The 17,157-nt window shown below is 35.2% G+C and overlaps 3 non-coding genes across 3 annotated transcripts; all 3 read right to left on the reverse strand.

The window, feature by feature from the left end:
• Positions 1 to 1,393: 1,393 nt before the first annotated feature.
• trnak-cuu (transfer RNA lysine (anticodon CUU)) lies at positions 1,394 to 1,466 on the reverse strand. The gene has a single exon. It is a non-coding gene; the product is annotated as a tRNA-Lys (tRNA).
• Positions 1,467 to 2,914: 1,448 nt separating this feature from the next.
• Positions 2,915 to 2,987, reverse strand: trnak-cuu (transfer RNA lysine (anticodon CUU)). Its single transcript has one exon. It is a non-coding gene; the product is annotated as a tRNA-Lys (tRNA).
• Positions 2,988 to 7,655: 4,668 nt separating this feature from the next.
• trnak-cuu (transfer RNA lysine (anticodon CUU)) lies at positions 7,656 to 7,728 on the reverse strand. The gene has a single exon. It is a non-coding gene; the product is annotated as a tRNA-Lys (tRNA).
• Positions 7,729 to 17,157: the final 9,429 nt, after the last annotated feature.

Consider the following 17,157-nt stretch of genomic DNA (forward strand, 5'->3'; position numbering starts at 1 on the left):
TTCTAGAATGTTAGGCTGAAGTTCTAGAATGTTAAGGTGCCATTCTTGAATGTTAGCTCTAAGTTCTAGAATGTTAAGCTGCAGTTCTAGAATGTCACTTGGCAATTCTAGAATGTTAGGCTGAAGTTCTAGAATGTTAAGCTGCAGCTCTAGAATGTTAAGGTGCCATTCTTGAATGTTAAGCTGCAGTTCTAGAATGTTAAGCTGCAGTTCTAGAATGTTAAGTTTAAGTCCTAGAATGTTAAGCTGCTTAACTAGAAAGTTAAGCTTCCATTCTAAAATGATAAGTTACAATTCAAGAACAATAGGTTGAAGTTTTAGAACTTTTATAATGTTAGGTTTAAGTTCTCGAATGTCAGTATGCAGTTCTTGAATGTTAGGTTGAAGTTCAAGAATGTTAATTCATTACACTTCTAAAAGGTTACATTGTAGTTCTAGAATGGTAAAATGCCGTTTTAGAACGTTAAGCTACCATTCTAGAATGTTAAGTTGCAATTCAAGAACAATAGGTTGAAGTTTTAAACATTTTATAAGTTGTGGTTCTAAAACGTTACTTACAGTTCTAAAAAGTTACATTTTAGTTCTAGAATGGTGAGATGTCATTTTACAAAGTCAAGCTGCCTTTCTAGAACGTTAAGTTGCAATTCAAGAACAATAGTTTGACATTTTACAAATTTTATAAGTTGTGGTCCTAAAATGTTACTTACAAATCTAAAAGGTTACAATGTAGTTTTACAATGGTAAGCTGCAGTTTTATAATGTAAAGTGGCAATTCTAGAATGTTAAACTGCAGTTCTGGAATGTTAAGTTGCAGTTATAGAACAATAGGATGTAGTTTTAGAATTTTAAGAGTTATGGTCCTAAAATGTTACTTATAGTTCTGCAATGATATTTTGTTGTTGTAGAATGTTAGGTTTCAGTCCTACAAAGTTAATATGCAGTTGTAGAATATTAGGTTTAAGTTCAAGAATGTTAAGCTGCAGTTCTAGAACAATAGGTTGTAGTTTTAGAATTTTAAGAGTTGTAGTACTAAAATGTTACTTACAGTTCTACAATGTTATTTTGTAGTTCTCGAATGTTAGGTTTAATTTCTAGAATGTTAAGCGGTCGATCTAGAATGTTAGGTTCTAGAAAGTTAACTTTCAGTTCTGGAATGTTAAGTCTCAGTTCTGGAACAACAACAGGCATTGTCACCAGACTTTAGTATGATCTGAGGAACAGGATGTCAGCACATGCCATGATCGTAGAATGCAGGCACATTTTAGTCTGGTAAATAACAGGTATTTTTACACTGGGATGGAAGTGCTAATTTTGCAATCGACAGCTGATCTTCCCCAATACAGCCACCTGATACTATGCAGAACTCACGGATTCCCACTCTCTAAAACACAACCGCCCAACGTGGGGCTCGAACCCACGACCCTGAGATTAAGAGTCTTATGCTCTACCGACTGAGCTAGCCAGGCACTTCTTAAGATTTAAGTTGCGGTTCTAAAATGTTACTTAAAATTTCTGAAATGTAACAGTTCCAGAATATTACTTGGCAGTTCTAGAATGTTAAGCTGCAGTTCCAGAAAGTTAGGTTAAAGTTCTAGAATGTCACTTGGCAATTCTAGAATGTTAGGCTGAAGTTCTAGAATGTTAAGGTGCCATTCTTGAATGTTAGCTCTAAGTTCTAGAATGTTAAGCTGCAGTTCTAGAATGTCACTTGGCAATTCTAGAATGTTAGGCTGAAGTTCTAGAATGTTAAGCTGCAGCTCTAGAATGTTAAGGTGCTATTCTTGAATGTTAAGCTGCAGTTCTAGAATGTTAAGCTGCAGTTCTAGAATGTTAAGTTTAAGTCCTAGAATGTTAAGCTGCTTAACTAGAAAGTTAAGCTTCCATTCTAAAATGATGAGTTACAATTCAAGAACAATAGGTTGAAGTTTTAGAACTTTTATAATGTTAGGTGTAGTTCTAGAATGGTAAAATGCCGTTTTAGAACGTTAAGCTACCATTCTAGAATGTTAAGTTGCAATTCAAGAACAATAGGTTGAAGTTTTAAACATTTTATAAGTTGTGGTTCTAAAACGTTACTTACAGTTCTAAAAAGTTACATTTTAGTTCTAGAATGGTGAGATGTCATTTTACAAAGTCAAGCTGCCTTTCTAGAACGTTAAGTTGCAATTCAAGAACAATAGTTTGACATTTTACAAATTTTATAAGTTGTGGTCCTAAAATGTTACTTACAAATCTAAAAGGTTACAATGTAGTTTTACAATGGTAAGCTGCAGTTTTATAATGTAAAGTGGAATTCTAGAATGTTAAACTGCAGTTCTGGAATGTTAAGTTGCAGTTATAGAACAATAGGATGTAGTTTTAGAATTTTAAGAGTTATGGTCCTAAAATGTTACTTATAGTTCTGCAATGATATTTTGTTGTTGTAGAATGTTAGGTTTCAGTCCTACAAAGTTAATATGCAGTTGTAGAATATTAGGTTTAAGTTCAAGAATGTTAAGCTGCAGTTCTAGAACAATAGGTTGTAGTTTTAGAATTTTAAGAGTTGTAGTACTAAAATGTTACTTACAGTTCTACAATGTTATTTTGTAGTTCTCGAATGTTAGGTTTAATTTCTAGAATGTTAAGCGGTCGATCTAGAATGTTAGGTTCTAGAAAGTTAACTTTCAGTTCTGGAATGTTAAGTCTCAGTTCTGGAACAACAACAGGCATTGTCACCAGACTTTAGTATGATCTGAGGAACAGGATGTCAGCACATGCCATGATCGTAGAATGCAGGCACATTTTAGTCTGGTAAATAACAGGTATTTTTACACTGGGATGGAAGTGCTAATTTTGCAATCGACAGCTGATCTTCCCCAATACAGCCACCTGATACTATGCAGAACTCACGGATTCCCACTCTCTAAAACACAACCGCCCAACGTGGGGCTCGAACCCACGACCCTGAGATTAAGAGTCTCATGCTCTACCGACTGAGCTAGCCAGGCACTTCTTAAGATTTAAGTTGCGGTTCTAAAATGTTACTTAAAATTTCTGAAATGTAACAGTTCCAGAATATTACTTGGCAGTTCTAGAATGTTAAGCTGCAGTTCCAGAAAGTTAGGTTAAAGTTCTAGAATGTCACTTGGCAATTCTAGAATGTTAGGCTGAAGTTCTAGAATGTTAAGGTGCCATTCTTGAATGTTAGCTCTAAGTTCTAGAATGTTAAGCTGCAGTTCTAGAATGTCACTTGGCAATTCTAGAATGTTAGGCTGAAGTTCTAGAATGTTAAGCTGCAGCTCTAGAATGTTAAGGTGCCATTCTTGAATGTTAAGCTGCAGTTCTAGAATGTTAAGCTGCAGTTCTAGAATGTTAAGTTTAAGTCCTAGAATGTTAAGCTGCTTAACTAGAAAGTTAAGCTTCCATTCTAAAATGATAAGTTACAATTCAAGAACAATAGGTTGAAGTTTTAGAACTTTTATAATGTTAGGTTTAAGTTCTCGAATGTCAGTATGCAGTTCTTGAATGTTAGGTTGAAGTTCAAGAATGTTAATTCATTACACTTCTAAAAGGTTACATTGTAGTTCTAGAATGGTAAAATGCCGTTTTAGAACGTTAAGCTACCATTCTAGAATGTTAAGTTGCAATTCAAGAACAATAGGTTGAAGTTTTAAACATTTTATAAGTTGTGGTTCTAAAACGTTACTTACAGTTCTAAAAAGTTACATTTTAGTTCTAGAATGGTGAGATGTCATTTTACAAAGTCAAGCTGCCTTTCTAGAACGTTAAGTTGCAATTCAAGAACAATAGTTTGACATTTTACAAATTTTATAAGTTGTGGTCCTAAAATGTTACTTACAAATCTAAAAGGTTACAATGTAGTTTTACAATGGTAAGCTGCAGTTTTATAATGTAAAGTGGCAATTCTAGAATGTTAAACTGCAGTTCTGGAATGTTAAGTTGCAGTTATAGAACAATAGGATGTAGTTTTAGAATTTTAAGAGTTATGGTCCTAAAATGTTACTTATAGTTCTGCAATGATATTTTGTTGTTGTAGAATGTTAGGTTTCAGTCCTACAAAGTTAATATGCAGTTGTAGAATATTAGGTTTAAGTTCAAGAATGTTAAGCTGCAGTTCTAGAACAATAGGTTGTAGTTTTAGAATTTTAAGAGTTGTAGTACTAAAATGTTACTTACAGTTCTACAATGTTATTTTGTAGTTCTCGAATGTTAGGTTTAATTTCTAGAATGTTAAGCGGTCGATCTAGAATGTTAGGTTCTAGAAAGTTAACTTTCAGTTCTGGAATGTTAAGTCTCAGTTCTGGAACAACAACAGGCATTGTCACCAGACTTTAGTATGATCTGAGGAACAGGATGTCAGCACATGCCATGATCGTAGAATGCAGGCACATTTTAGTCTGGTAAATAACAGGTATTTTTACACTGGGATGGAAGTGCTAATTTTGCAATCGACAGCTGATCTTCCCCAATACAGCCACCTGATACTATGCAGAACTCACGGATTCCCACTCTCTAAAACACAACCGCCCAACGTGGGGCTCGACCCCACGACCCTGAGATTAAGAGTCTTATGCTCTACCGACTGAGCTAGCCAGGCACTTCTTAAGATTTAAGTTGCGGTTCTAAAATGTTACTTAAAATTTCTGAAATGTAACAGTTCCAGAATATTACTTGGCAGTTCTAGAATGTTAAGCTGCAGTTCCAGAAAGTTAGGTTAAAGTTCTAGAATGTCACTTGGCAATTCTAGAATGTTAGGCTGAAGTTCTAGAATGTTAAGGTGCCATTCTTGAATGTTAGCTCTAAGTTCTAGAATGTTAAGCTGCAGTTCTAGAATGTCACTTGGCAATTCTAGAATGTTAGGCTGAAGTTCTAGAATGTTAAGCTGCAGCTCTAGAATGTTAAGGTGCCATTCTTGAATGTTAAGCTGCAGTTCTAGAATGTTAAGCTGCAGTTCTAGAATGTTAAGTTTAAGTCCTAGAATGTTAAGCTGCTTAACTAGAAAGTTAAGCTTCCATTCTAAAATGATAGTTACAATTCAAGAACAATAGGTTGAAGTTTTAGAACTTTTATAATGTTAGGTTTAAGTTCTCGAATGTCAGTATGCAGTTCTTGAATGTTAGGTTGAAGTTCAAGAATGTTAATTCATTACACTTCTAAAAGGTTACATTGTAGTTCTAGAATGGTAAAATGCCGTTTTAGAACGTTAAGCTACCATTCTAGAATGTTAAGTTGCAATTCAAGAACAATAGGTTGAAGTTTTAAACATTTTATAAGTTGTGGTTCTAAAACGTTACTTACAGTTCTAAAAAGTTACATTTTAGTTCTAGAATGGTGAGATGTCATTTTACAAAGTCAAGCTGCCTTTCTAGAACGTTAAGTTGCAATTCAAGAACAATAGTTTGACATTTTACAAATTTTATAAGTTGTGGTCCTAAAATGTTACTTACAAATCTAAAAGGTTACAATGTAGTTTTACAATGGTAAGCTGCAGTTTTATAATGTAAAGTGGCAATTCTAGAATGTTAAACTGCAGTTCTGGAATGTTAAGTTGCAGTTATAGAACAATAGGATGTAGTTTTAGAATTTTAAGAGTTATGGTCCTAAAATGTTACTTATAGTTCTGCAATGATATTTTGTTGTTGTAGAATGTTAGGTTTCAGTCCTACAAAGTTAATATGCAGTTGTAGAATATTAGGTTTAAGTTCAAGAATGTTAAGCTGCAGTTCTAGAACAATAGGTTGTAGTTTTAGAATTTTAAGAGTTGTAGTACTAAAATGTTACTTACAGTTCTACAATGTTATTTTGTAGTTCTCGAATGTTAGGTTTAATTTCTAGAATGTTAAGCGGTCGATCTAGAATGTTAGGTTCTAGAAAGTTAACTTTCAGTTCTGGAATGTTAAGTCTCAGTTCTGGAACAACAACAGGCATTGTCACCAGACTTTAGTATGATCTGAGGAACAGGATGTCAGCACATGCCATGATCGTAGAATGCAGGCACATTTTAGTCTGGTAAATAACAGGTATTTTTACACTGGGATGGAAGTGCTAATTTTGCAATCGACAGCTGATCTTCCCCAATACAGCCACCTGATACTATGCAGAACTCACGGATTCCCACTCTCTAAAACACAACCGCCCAACGTGGGGCTCGACCCCACGACCCTGAGATTAAGAGTCTTATGCTCTACCGACTGAGCTAGCCAGGCACTTCTTAAGATTTAAGTTGCGGTTCTAAAATGTTACTTAAAATTTCTGAAATGTAACAGTTCCAGAATATTACTTGGCAGTTCTAGAATGTTAAGCTGCAGTTCCAGAAAGTTAGGTTAAAGTTCTAGAATGTCACTTGGCAATTCTAGAATGTTAGGCTGAAGTTCTAGAATGTTAAGGTGCCATTCTTGAATGTTAGCTCTAAGTTCTAGAATGTTAAGCTGCAGTTCTAGAATGTCACTTGGCAATTCTAGAATGTTAGGCTGAAGTTCTAGAATGTTAAGCTGCAGCTCTAGAATGTTAAGGTGCCATTCTTGAATGTTAAGCTGCAGTTCTAGAATGTTAAGCTGCAGTTCTAGAATGTTAAGTTTAAGTCCTAGAATGTTAAGCTGCTTAACTAGAAAGTTAAGCTTCCATTCTAAAATGATGAGTTACAATTCAAGAACAATAGGTTGAAGTTTTAGAACTTTTATAATGTTAGGTTGTAGTTCTAGAATGGTAAATGCCGTTTTAGAACGTTAAGCTACCATTCTAGAATGTTAAGTTGCAATTCAAGAACAATAGGTTGAAGTTTTAAACATTTTATAAGTTGTGGTTCTAAAACGTTACTTACAGTTCTAAAAAGTTACATTTTAGTTCTAGAATTGTAAGATGTCATTTTACAAAGTCAAGCTGCCTTTCTAGAACGTTAAGTTGCAATTCAAGAACAATAGTTTGACATTTTACAAATTTTATAAGTTGTGGTCCTAAAATGTTACTTACAAATCTAAAAGGTTACAATGTAGTTTTACAATGGTAAGCTGCAGTTTTATAATGTAAAGTGGAAATTCTAGAATGTTAAACTGCAGTTCTGGAATGTTAAGTTGCAGTTATAGAACAATAGGATGTAGTTTTAGAATTTTAAGAGTTATGGTCCTAAAATGTTACTTATAGTTCTGCAATGATATTTTGTTGTTGTAGAATGTTAGGTTTCAGTCCTACAAAGTTAATATGCAGTTGTAGAATATTAGGTTTAAGTTCAAGAATGTTAAGCTGCAGTTCTAGAACAATAGGTTGTAGTTTTAGAATTTTAAGAGTTGTAGTACTAAAATGTTACTTACAGTTCTACAATGTTATTTTGTAGTTCTCGAATGTTAGGTTTAATTTCTAGAATGTTAAGCGGTCGATCTAGAATGTTAGGTTCTAGAAAGTTAACTTTCAGTTCTGGAATGTTAAGTCTCAGTTCTGGAACAACAACAGGCATTGTCACCAGACTTTAGTATGATCTGAGGAACAGGATGTCAGCACATGCCATGATCGTAGAATGCAGGCACATTTTAGTCTGGTAAATAACAGGTATTTTTACACTGGGATGGAAGTGCTAATTTTGCAATCGACAGCTGATCTTCCCCAATACAGCCACCTGATACTATGCAGAACTCACGGATTCCCACTCTCTAAAACACAACCGCCCAACGTGGGGCTCGAACCCACGACCCTGAGATTAAGAGTCTCATGCTCTACCGACTGAGCTAGCCAGGCACTTCTTAAGATTCAAGTTGCGGTTCTAAAATGTTACTTAAAATTTCTGAAATGTAACAGTTCCAGAATATTACTTGGCAGTTCTAGAATGTTAAGCTGCAGTTCCAGAAAGTTAGGTTAAAGTTCTAGAATGTCACTTGGCAATTCTAGAATGTTAGGCTGAAGTTCTAGAATGTTAAGGTGCCATTCTTGAATGTTAGCTCTAAGTTCTAGAATGTTAAGCTGCAGTTCTAGAATGTCACTTGGCAATTCTAGAATGTTAGGCTGAAGTTCTAGAATGTTAAGCTGCAGCTCTAGAATGTTAAGGTGCCATTCTTGAATGTTAAGCTGCAGTTCTAGAATGTTAAGCTGCAGTTCTAGAATGTTAAGTTTAAGTCCTAGAATGTTAAGCTGCTTAACTAGAAAGTTAAGCTTCCATTCTAAAATGATGAGTTACAATTCAAGAACAATAGGTTGAAGTTTTAGAACTTTTATAATGTTAGGTTTAAGTTCTCGAATGTCAGTATGCAGTTCTTGAATGTTAGGTTGAAGTTCAAGAATGTTAATTCATTACACTTCTAAAAGGTTACATTGTAGTTCTAGAATGGTAAAATGCCGTTTTAGAACGTTAAGCTACCATTCTAGAATGTTAAGTTGCAATTCAAGAACAATAGGTTGAAGTTTTAAACATTTTATAAGTTGTGGTTCTAAAACGTTACTTACAGTTCTAAAAAGTTACATTTTAGTTCTAGAATGGTGAGATGTCATTTTACAAAGTCAAGCTGCCTTTCTAGAACGTTAAGTTGCAATTCAAGAACAATAGTTTGACATTTTACAAATTTTATAAGTTGTGGTCCTAAAATGTTACTTACAAATCTAAAAGGTTACAATGTAGTTTTACAATGGTAAGCTGCAGTTTTATAATGTAAAGTGGCAATTCTAGAATGTTAAACTGCAGTTCTGGAATGTTAAGTTGCAGTTATAGAACAATAGGATGTAGTTTTAGAATTTTAAGAGTTATGGTCCTAAAATGTTACTTATAGTTCTGCAATGATATTTTGTTGTTGTAGAATGTTAGGTTTCAGTCCTACAAAGTTAATATGCAGTTGTAGAATATTAGGTTTAAGTTCAAGAATGTTAAGCTGCAGTTCTAGAACAATAGGTTGTAGTTTTAGAATTTTAAGAGTTGTAGTACTAAAATGTTACTTACAGTTCTACAATGTTATTTTGTAGTTCTCGAATGTTAGGTTTAATTTCTAGAATGTTAAGCGGTCGATCTAGAATGTTAGGTTCTAGAAAGTTAACTTTCAGTTCTGGAATGTTAAGTCTCAGTTCTGGAACAACAACAGGCATTGTCACCAGACTTTAGTATGATCTGAGGAACAGGATGTCAGCACATGCCATGATCGTAGAATGCAGGCACATTTTAGTCTGGTAAATAACAGGTATTTTTACACTGGGATGGAAGTGCTAATTTTGCAATCGACAGCTGATCTTCCCCAATACAGCCACCTGATACTATGCAGAACTCACGGATTCCCACTCTCTAAAACACAACCGCCCAACGTGGGGCTCGAACCACGACCCTGAGATTAAGAGTCTTATGCTCTACCGACTGAGCTAGCCAGGCACTTCTTAAGATTTAAGTTGCGGTTCTAAAATGTTACTTAAAATTTCTGAAATGTAACAGTTCCAGAATATTACTTGGCAGTTCTAGAATGTTAAGCTGCAGTTCCAGAAAGTTAGGTTAAAGTTCTAGAATGTCACTTGGCAATTCTAGAATGTTAGGCTGAAGTTCTAGAATGTTAAGGTGCCATTCTTGAATGTTAGCTCTAAGTTCTAGAATGTTAAGCTGCAGTTCTAGAATGTCACTTGGCAATTCTAGAATGTTAGGCTGAAGTTCTAGAATGTTAAGCTGCAGCTCTAGAATGTTAAGGTGCCATTCTTGAATGTTAAGCTGCAGTTCTAGAATGTTAAGCTGCAGTTCTAGAATGTTAAGTTTAAGTCCTAGAATGTTAAGCTGCTTAACTAGAAAGTTAAGCTTCCATTCTAAATGATGAGTTACAATTCAAGAACAATAGGTTGAAGTTTAGAACTTTTATAATGTTAGGTTTAAGTTCTCGAATGTCAGTATGCAGTTCTTGAATGTTAGGTTGAAGTTCAAGAATGTTAATTCATTACACTTCTAAAGGTTACATTGTAGTTCTAGAATGGTAAAATGCCGTTTTAGAACGTTAAGCTACCATTCTAGAATGTTAAGTTGCAATTCAAGAACAATAGGTTGAAGTTTTAAACATTTATAAGTTGTGGTTCTAAAACGTTACTTACAGTTCTAAAAAGTTACATTTTAGTTCTAGAATGGTGAGATGTCATTTTACAAAGTCAAGCTGCCTTTCTAGAACGTTAAGTTGCAATTCAAGAACAATAGTTTGACATTTTACAAATTTTATAAGTTGTGGTCCTAAAATGTTACTTACAAATCTAAAAGGTTACAATGTAGTTTTACAATGGTAAGCTGCAGTTTATAATGTAAAGTGGAAATTCTAGAATGTTAAACTGCAGTTCTGGAATGTTAAGTTGCAGTTATAGAACAATAGGATGTAGTTTTAGAATTTTAAGAGTTATGGTCCTAAAATGTTACTTATAGTTCTGCAATGATATTTTGTTGTTGTAGAATGTTAGGTTTCAGTCCTACAAAGTTAATATGCAGTTGTAGAATATTAGGTTTAAGTTCAAGAATGTTAAGCTGCAGTTCTAGAACAATAGGTTGTAGTTTTAGAATTTTAAGAGTTGTAGTACTAAAATGTTACTTACAGTTCTACAATGTTATTTTGTAGTTCTCGAATGTTAGGTTTAATTTCTAGAATGTTAAGCGGTCGATCTAGAATGTTAGGTTCTAGAAAGTTAACTTTCAGTTCTGGAATGTTAAGTCTCAGTTCTGGAACAACAACAGGCATTGTCACCAGACTTTAGTATGATCTGAGGAACAGGATGTCAGCACATGCCATGATCGTAGAATGCAGGCACATTTTAGTCTGGTAAATAACAGGTATTTTTACACTGGGATGGAAGTGCTAATTTTGCAATCGACAGCTGATCTTCCCCAATACAGCCACCTGATACTATGCAGAACTCACGGATTCCCACTCTCTAAAACACAACCGCCCAACGTGGGGCTCGAACCCCACGACCCTGAGATTAAGAGTCTCATGCTCTACCGACTGAGCTAGCCAGGCACTTCTTAAGATTTAAGTTGCGGTTCTAAAATGTTACTTAAAATTTCTGAAATGTAACAGTTCCAGAATATTACTTGGCAGTTCTAGAATGTTAAGCTGCAGTTCCAGAAAGTTAGGTTAAAGTTCTAGAATGTCACTTGGCAATTCTAGAATGTTAGGCTGAAGTTCTAGAATGTTAAGGTGCCATTCTTGAATGTTAGCTCTAAGTTCTAGAATGTTAAGCTGCAGTTCTAGAATGTCACTTGGCAATTCTAGAATGTTAGGCTGAAGTTCTAGAATGTTAAGCTGCAGCTCTAGAATGTTAAGGTGCCATTCTTGAATGTTAAGCTGCAGTTCTAGAATGTTAAGCTGCAGTTCTAGAATGTTAAGTTTAAGTCCTAGAATGTTAAGCTGCTTAACTAGAAAGTTAAGCTTCCATTCTAAAATGATGAGTTACAATTCAAGAACAATAGGTTGAAGTTTTAGAACTTTTATAATGTTAGGTTTAAGTTCTCGAATGTCAGTATGCAGTTCTTGAATGTTAGGTTGAAGTTCAAGAATGTAATTCATTACACTTCTAAAAGGTTACATTGTAGTTCTAGAATGGTAAATGCCGTTTTAGAAACGTTAAGCTACCATTCTAGAATGTTAAGTTGCAATTCAAGAACAATAGGTTGAATTTTAAACATTTTATATTTGGTTCTAAAACGTTCTTACAGTTCTAAAAGTTACATTTTAGTTCTAGAATGTAAGATGTCATTTTACAAAGTCAAGCTGCCTTTCTAGAACGTTAAGTTGCAATTCCAAAACAATAGTTTTGACATTTTACAAATTTTATAAGTTGTGGTCCTAAAATGTTACTTACAAATCTAAAGGTTACAATGTAGTTTACAATGGTAAGCTGCAGTTTATAATGTAAAGTGGAAATTCTAGAATGTTAAACTGCAGTTCTGGAATGTTAAGGTTGCAGTTATAGAACAATAGGATGTAGTTTTAGAATTTTAAGAGTATGGTCCTAAAATGTTACTTATAGTTCTGCAATGATATTTTGTGTTGTAGAATGTTAGGTTTCAGTCCTACAAAGGGTAACACTTATAATAACTACATGCTATAAAGCATTAGTTAAGCATTAGTAAATTAGGAATTTTATCATTGAAAAGCATTATTCACACATTAAACTCATTAGTAAGTCATTTACAAGCACAGTTATAAATGTTTTTTTTAACTTCAGCATTATTTAAGCATAGTTAAGCATTAGTAACTTAGGAATTCATTATTTATAAAGTCATTATTATCCATAAATTAATACCCATTAGTAAGTCCTTTATAAGCACAGTTTCAATGTTTTATTATCTTCACATTATTAAACTTATTTAAGCATTAGTAATTCTGATTTGTCATTCTAAACTTGTTCTTGTTCTTATACACATGTAAATCATTTATAAGCATAGTTATACATGTTGAATTCTATATTAATAAGCTCCTTTATAATGTGCCTTAATGATGCTTTAAAATGGTGTGTTCACTTTTATAAAGGAAATATTTCAAAGACCTACATATATAAGTAGTTCTTTATGGTTCGAAAGATCATTTATAAAGTGTAAGGAAATGATTAATAAACTATTTAGATGTACATTTTTGCATGCATTTATACAAATGGTTTAGACATTTGGATTGTTAAGACAATGTTACAAACACCTTTATGATATTAATTTATGATTATTCAGTTGTTAGTGTTAACTATTTTTAAATACTTCTACACCATACAAATCATTGACTAATGAGATTGAAAAATCAGTTCTCTCAGTTTTTCAACAGAAAAGGTAAATAGACACAACACAAATTGATGAACATAAAAGGATTATTGCCATTTATTGTCTCTCAGCATTCATTCATAATAAAAACATTGATTCTCTTTCAGGAGACCTGCTGGATAATATACTTTGTTCTGTACATCTTATCTTTACAGTTTGAATGGGACTACTTGTAACTTTCTGGAAGTCTGAATCAGTCTGCCAAATGCACCATTATGGTGTTTCTTTCAAGCTTCAATTCCACTCATTATTGCAAGAGGGTCAGAAAGCACACTATCTGTGGATTTCCCCTAAGCCTCCAGATCGCTCCTTGTAGGATCTCCAGGCCCTCTCAATATGTTGGGTATGGGCACCAGTATGGGGATCTACATACCACCTGCTGTGGTTGACTGTGTGATGGTTGTACCCTAGTGCAGGAGTATGCGTAGGCACGCCACTTCATCCTGATATTGATGATCCACGCCTCACATGATGGGCCGATTAAGGGGACTAATGTCCTCGAGATCTTCTCTCCACAAGACGTAGAACAGGCTTTCTTGATGTTCTTCCTTGATGATGCTGACACCTAACATCCCAAAAACCACTTCTTTCTCTTCTCCACCAACCATTCGTCCTCCTCCCGTACTGATGAAGATACAAAACACAAACACAGACAAACAATACATTATTATATAAGAAAACACAGTTGACTATATTTCACAATTATTTATTAACTATTTAAGACACCTTTCTTTTGTGCCGAAAATGGCTCTCATCAATCACCAACAAACTCTCTTCTTCCACCATCTTCTGGCCTGTACGCCTCCTCATCCTTTCAACCGCCGTGCACAGACCTCCCTTAGTTTTTTAGCCATTTTACTGAGAGTTGCTGAACTGGCCGCAATGCTGTCATCCATCATGTCAATCTGTCGTAATCGTAGACCCTGACAAATCTCCATAGGCAATTTAAAAGTAATTTTTATGTATATCTGAAATCATGAACAAAACATTCAGTGCTTTACTTGCAATGTAGTGAGACTGTGGTAGGTGTTTGTTATCATGGTATTACTTGCCTACCTGTACATGAATTGCATCCAGTTCTGAAGGAGATCTTTGAACGACTGAAGATGACTTGTGCCTGACAGAGATTTGTTTTTCCGTTTCCAACATGTCGACAGGTCCTATTTAAAAAGAACAGTAATATTAAATACGATTTTATTAGAAAGATGTCCATGGCCTAGACTAGGAGCTAGTCCAAGTCTAGTAATGATTTTTTGTAATCATCCATGTGCGGACATATTCTGTATGATAACCTTTGCAAAGTGAAAGCTTTGTTGTAGGCTAATTACCATGATTTTTATACCCATATTCCTTATGACAGGTGTCCGAAACAATGAAATGATTATTACTCTACAAAAGTATCTACACAAAGCTAGTAAAACAGAAATGATATGCCCCACCACCTAGGTATGGGCAGTATTTCTGATCATTTATACATCATTTATATGTATCATGCTCAGTATTATTGTATTTAAAAAAATACATGATACTGTAGTTTATTTTGATACATGTCTTGGTTGCTGTATTTGTGTATTTTATTTTGATAGGCTACTTTTACAACTTAGTATTTTGTATCTTGTATCAAAATAAATTTTGATGTATGCCTATTAGATTTTCGCCCATCCCTGCCACTGCCACTATCACACACATTATACATAGTGTTGTAAATATAGGTTACTTACCAAGCATACTGATCTCCACTGTTTGCCTTTTCTTCAGTTTCATGCCATGATGACATATTCTGCATTTCACTTTAGTTTTTAGGATTTCTTCTTTTGAAGCCACTTTATAAGCTTCAGTGTGTTTCTTTTCGGGTCATCATTAATAAGCTTTTTTAGCTTTGTGAACCTAGTCATTTTTTGCAAAAGATTTGCTTTTAAATGGTAGTGGTTTGCAATCCAATAGTCTGCTCTGCAATTTGCCGCTCTGCAAAGTTCCCTCAGTGGGCCCCGTTCATACGTCTCAACGTGCGATCAAGAAACGACCGCCAAAGTTAGACAGCCGAAGCTGGACAACGTCGAAAAAAATAAAAAAGGGATGCGGACCCGGGGCAAAAAGAAAACCGAGGGCATGAACACATTGGAGGAGATACCTGTCATTAGTGGTGAGTATTTTTTTGTTACCCTTTTATTCAAGCCGTCACTCTAGAGGTTTTTCAGACCGGGCGGGGTGGACCAGCAGGGAAATGGGAGCGGAGCCGGGCAAACAGTCAACAAAACCGCGCTCTATAGCCTCAGTGAACGCCGCCCCAATAAGACGAACACAGCCTCCGAGTATAGCTGACTCAGCCCGGGGTGCAAAGCTGATGATCATGGAGCAGCTTTTAGAGCAATGGTGTAGGGCAATTTTGTCAATGGTACTGAGAAAGATTACTACCATAATCCTCTTCCCCCACCACTCTGCAACCCAACCCCCCCGCCGCTGTAACATTAAACGTCAATCATCATATGTGACAAATTCTCCCTCTCTTTTTGCCTAGAAATAAAAAAACTTATTTGTTTTGTTTAATGAAACAATGGGGTATATCTTTATTAAGTAAGTGTTATGGAAACGGGCCAGTAAAAATATGTTCTTTACTGTATCTATTCTTTGCCAACAACGTGTAGTGTGGGTTTTGTAGTAGGGTTACTGGTCAAAATATAACAAGTTAGGAGTGCAGGTGAGTTTTGAACTCCTTGCTACATAGCAGACATATTACATTAATACATTTAATTTAAACATTTTGAATAGCAAATAAATTAAAATAATGTTTTAGATTCATTCATTAATGAAACATTATTTTTATTTCAGGTGCTGCCATGGCACCTACCGCACAGCTGGGACTTAGCACAAATCCAATGAGTTGGAGATGTTTAAGCTGAGGGTAGAGGGCAAAAGGAGAAGATTGCTGAGCTGACTAAGGAGAGAGACTATCTCAAAGACAAGTTGGCATCAGGTAAGTTCCTCCAACAAACAATATGTGGTGAAATTGTAGTACAGTCAGCCTTCTTGCAAGTCTATTTTGGTTTCTAGTAGGGTATATGAACATTTCTTTCCCATGGTGCAATGTATTGTGAGCCCTTATGTTTGTATTGTATCAGTTTTAACAGCTCTCAAAAGGAGACAAAGGTTCCATCAAGGAAAATGAACTTGTCTCAGTTCTTCTGGTGAGCCCAGTGGAATCTTCCTCTGATATGTCTGATTCCTCCTCGTCCTCATCAGAGGAGGACAAGATAAAAAAGAGAAAGAAGAAGGGAAAAGGGAAAAAATATGGAAGAAGTCAAAGAAAATCAAACCAAAGACACAGCAGAGAGGTAAAAAAGCTACTTGACCCCTTTCCACGTTTCCATTGGTTCCTGCTTAGCTCTGCTGTACAATTGCTCCTCTAGGTTGGTTCCTCCAACACAACATTAATGTGTGATTTTGATTGTGCTAACTAACTATTTACCATAAACCAGTGCGTTCTGGATTCATGGAACCTGCTAAAAGGTAATTCCCACCTCAAAGCAGATTTTTTTTTTTTTTCCCGTGCCCTTTTAAGCACATGCACAGGCGAAGTTTGTGATTTATATTCTCAAAAGATTTTCATGCTAGAGGCATCAGATATAACCCTTTTATAGGTATTTCCTGTTTCCTGTAAAGAGGATTGTGTCCCCATTTAGTGTTTTTAATGGTTTGAATTTTTTAATCATATTCACGAGCCCACTGAACTTGTCCTGACAAACTGAACAAATACATTTCCACTTATGCAACCCTTTCAAAGTGGCAGTGGTGTAGGATTTAGTGGTATCTAGTGTTGAGGTTGCTGAATTGTAAGCAAGCATTATTTATCTACAGTATATTAATAGCATTCCTAAACTTGGTCCCACTTGGATGGTCAGACTTTATGTGGGACAAATTGCAAGAACACCTGAGATGCAAGCAAAGGCATTTGTTGATTTGAGGTGGAATAAACCTAAACCAACATGTAGGTCTCTTAATTGCAACCATTCAGTGTCACTTTTTGTATTGTAGATTAAAACTGAATGTTAGTGTGACTCGCAAGCCGTGTGTGTGTGTGTGTGTGTGTGTGTTTGTGTGTGTGTGTGTGTGTCAAAGAGTGTGCGAGTAAAAAAAAAAACAATATTGTGGAACACTAATTTATGTTGTTATAATTGCAGCCCAAACTCCAGACCAGGTGGTGGACCGGTACAAAAGAATTCTTAGAAAGTTCAGTAAAGGAGGGACCACGTCTGCTGCTTTCAAGCATGTGGAGTGGACAGGAACAGGTGGTGGTCAATGCTCCAATCGCAGAGCTGTTCATTGCTGCGCCTGGCAAGTACAAGGAAATCCTTAAAAACCACAATAATGTGAAGAAACTCAGCGTGTTTGCCACACAGTGTGCCACTGCTATTCAGGAGGAC

The sequence above is a fragment of the Etheostoma spectabile genome, unplaced genomic scaffold (genome assembly GCF_008692095.1).
Source record: "Etheostoma spectabile isolate EspeVRDwgs_2016 unplaced genomic scaffold, UIUC_Espe_1.0 scaffold00018645, whole genome shotgun sequence".
Classification (NCBI taxonomy): Eukaryota; Metazoa; Chordata; class Actinopteri; order Perciformes; family Percidae; genus Etheostoma; species Etheostoma spectabile.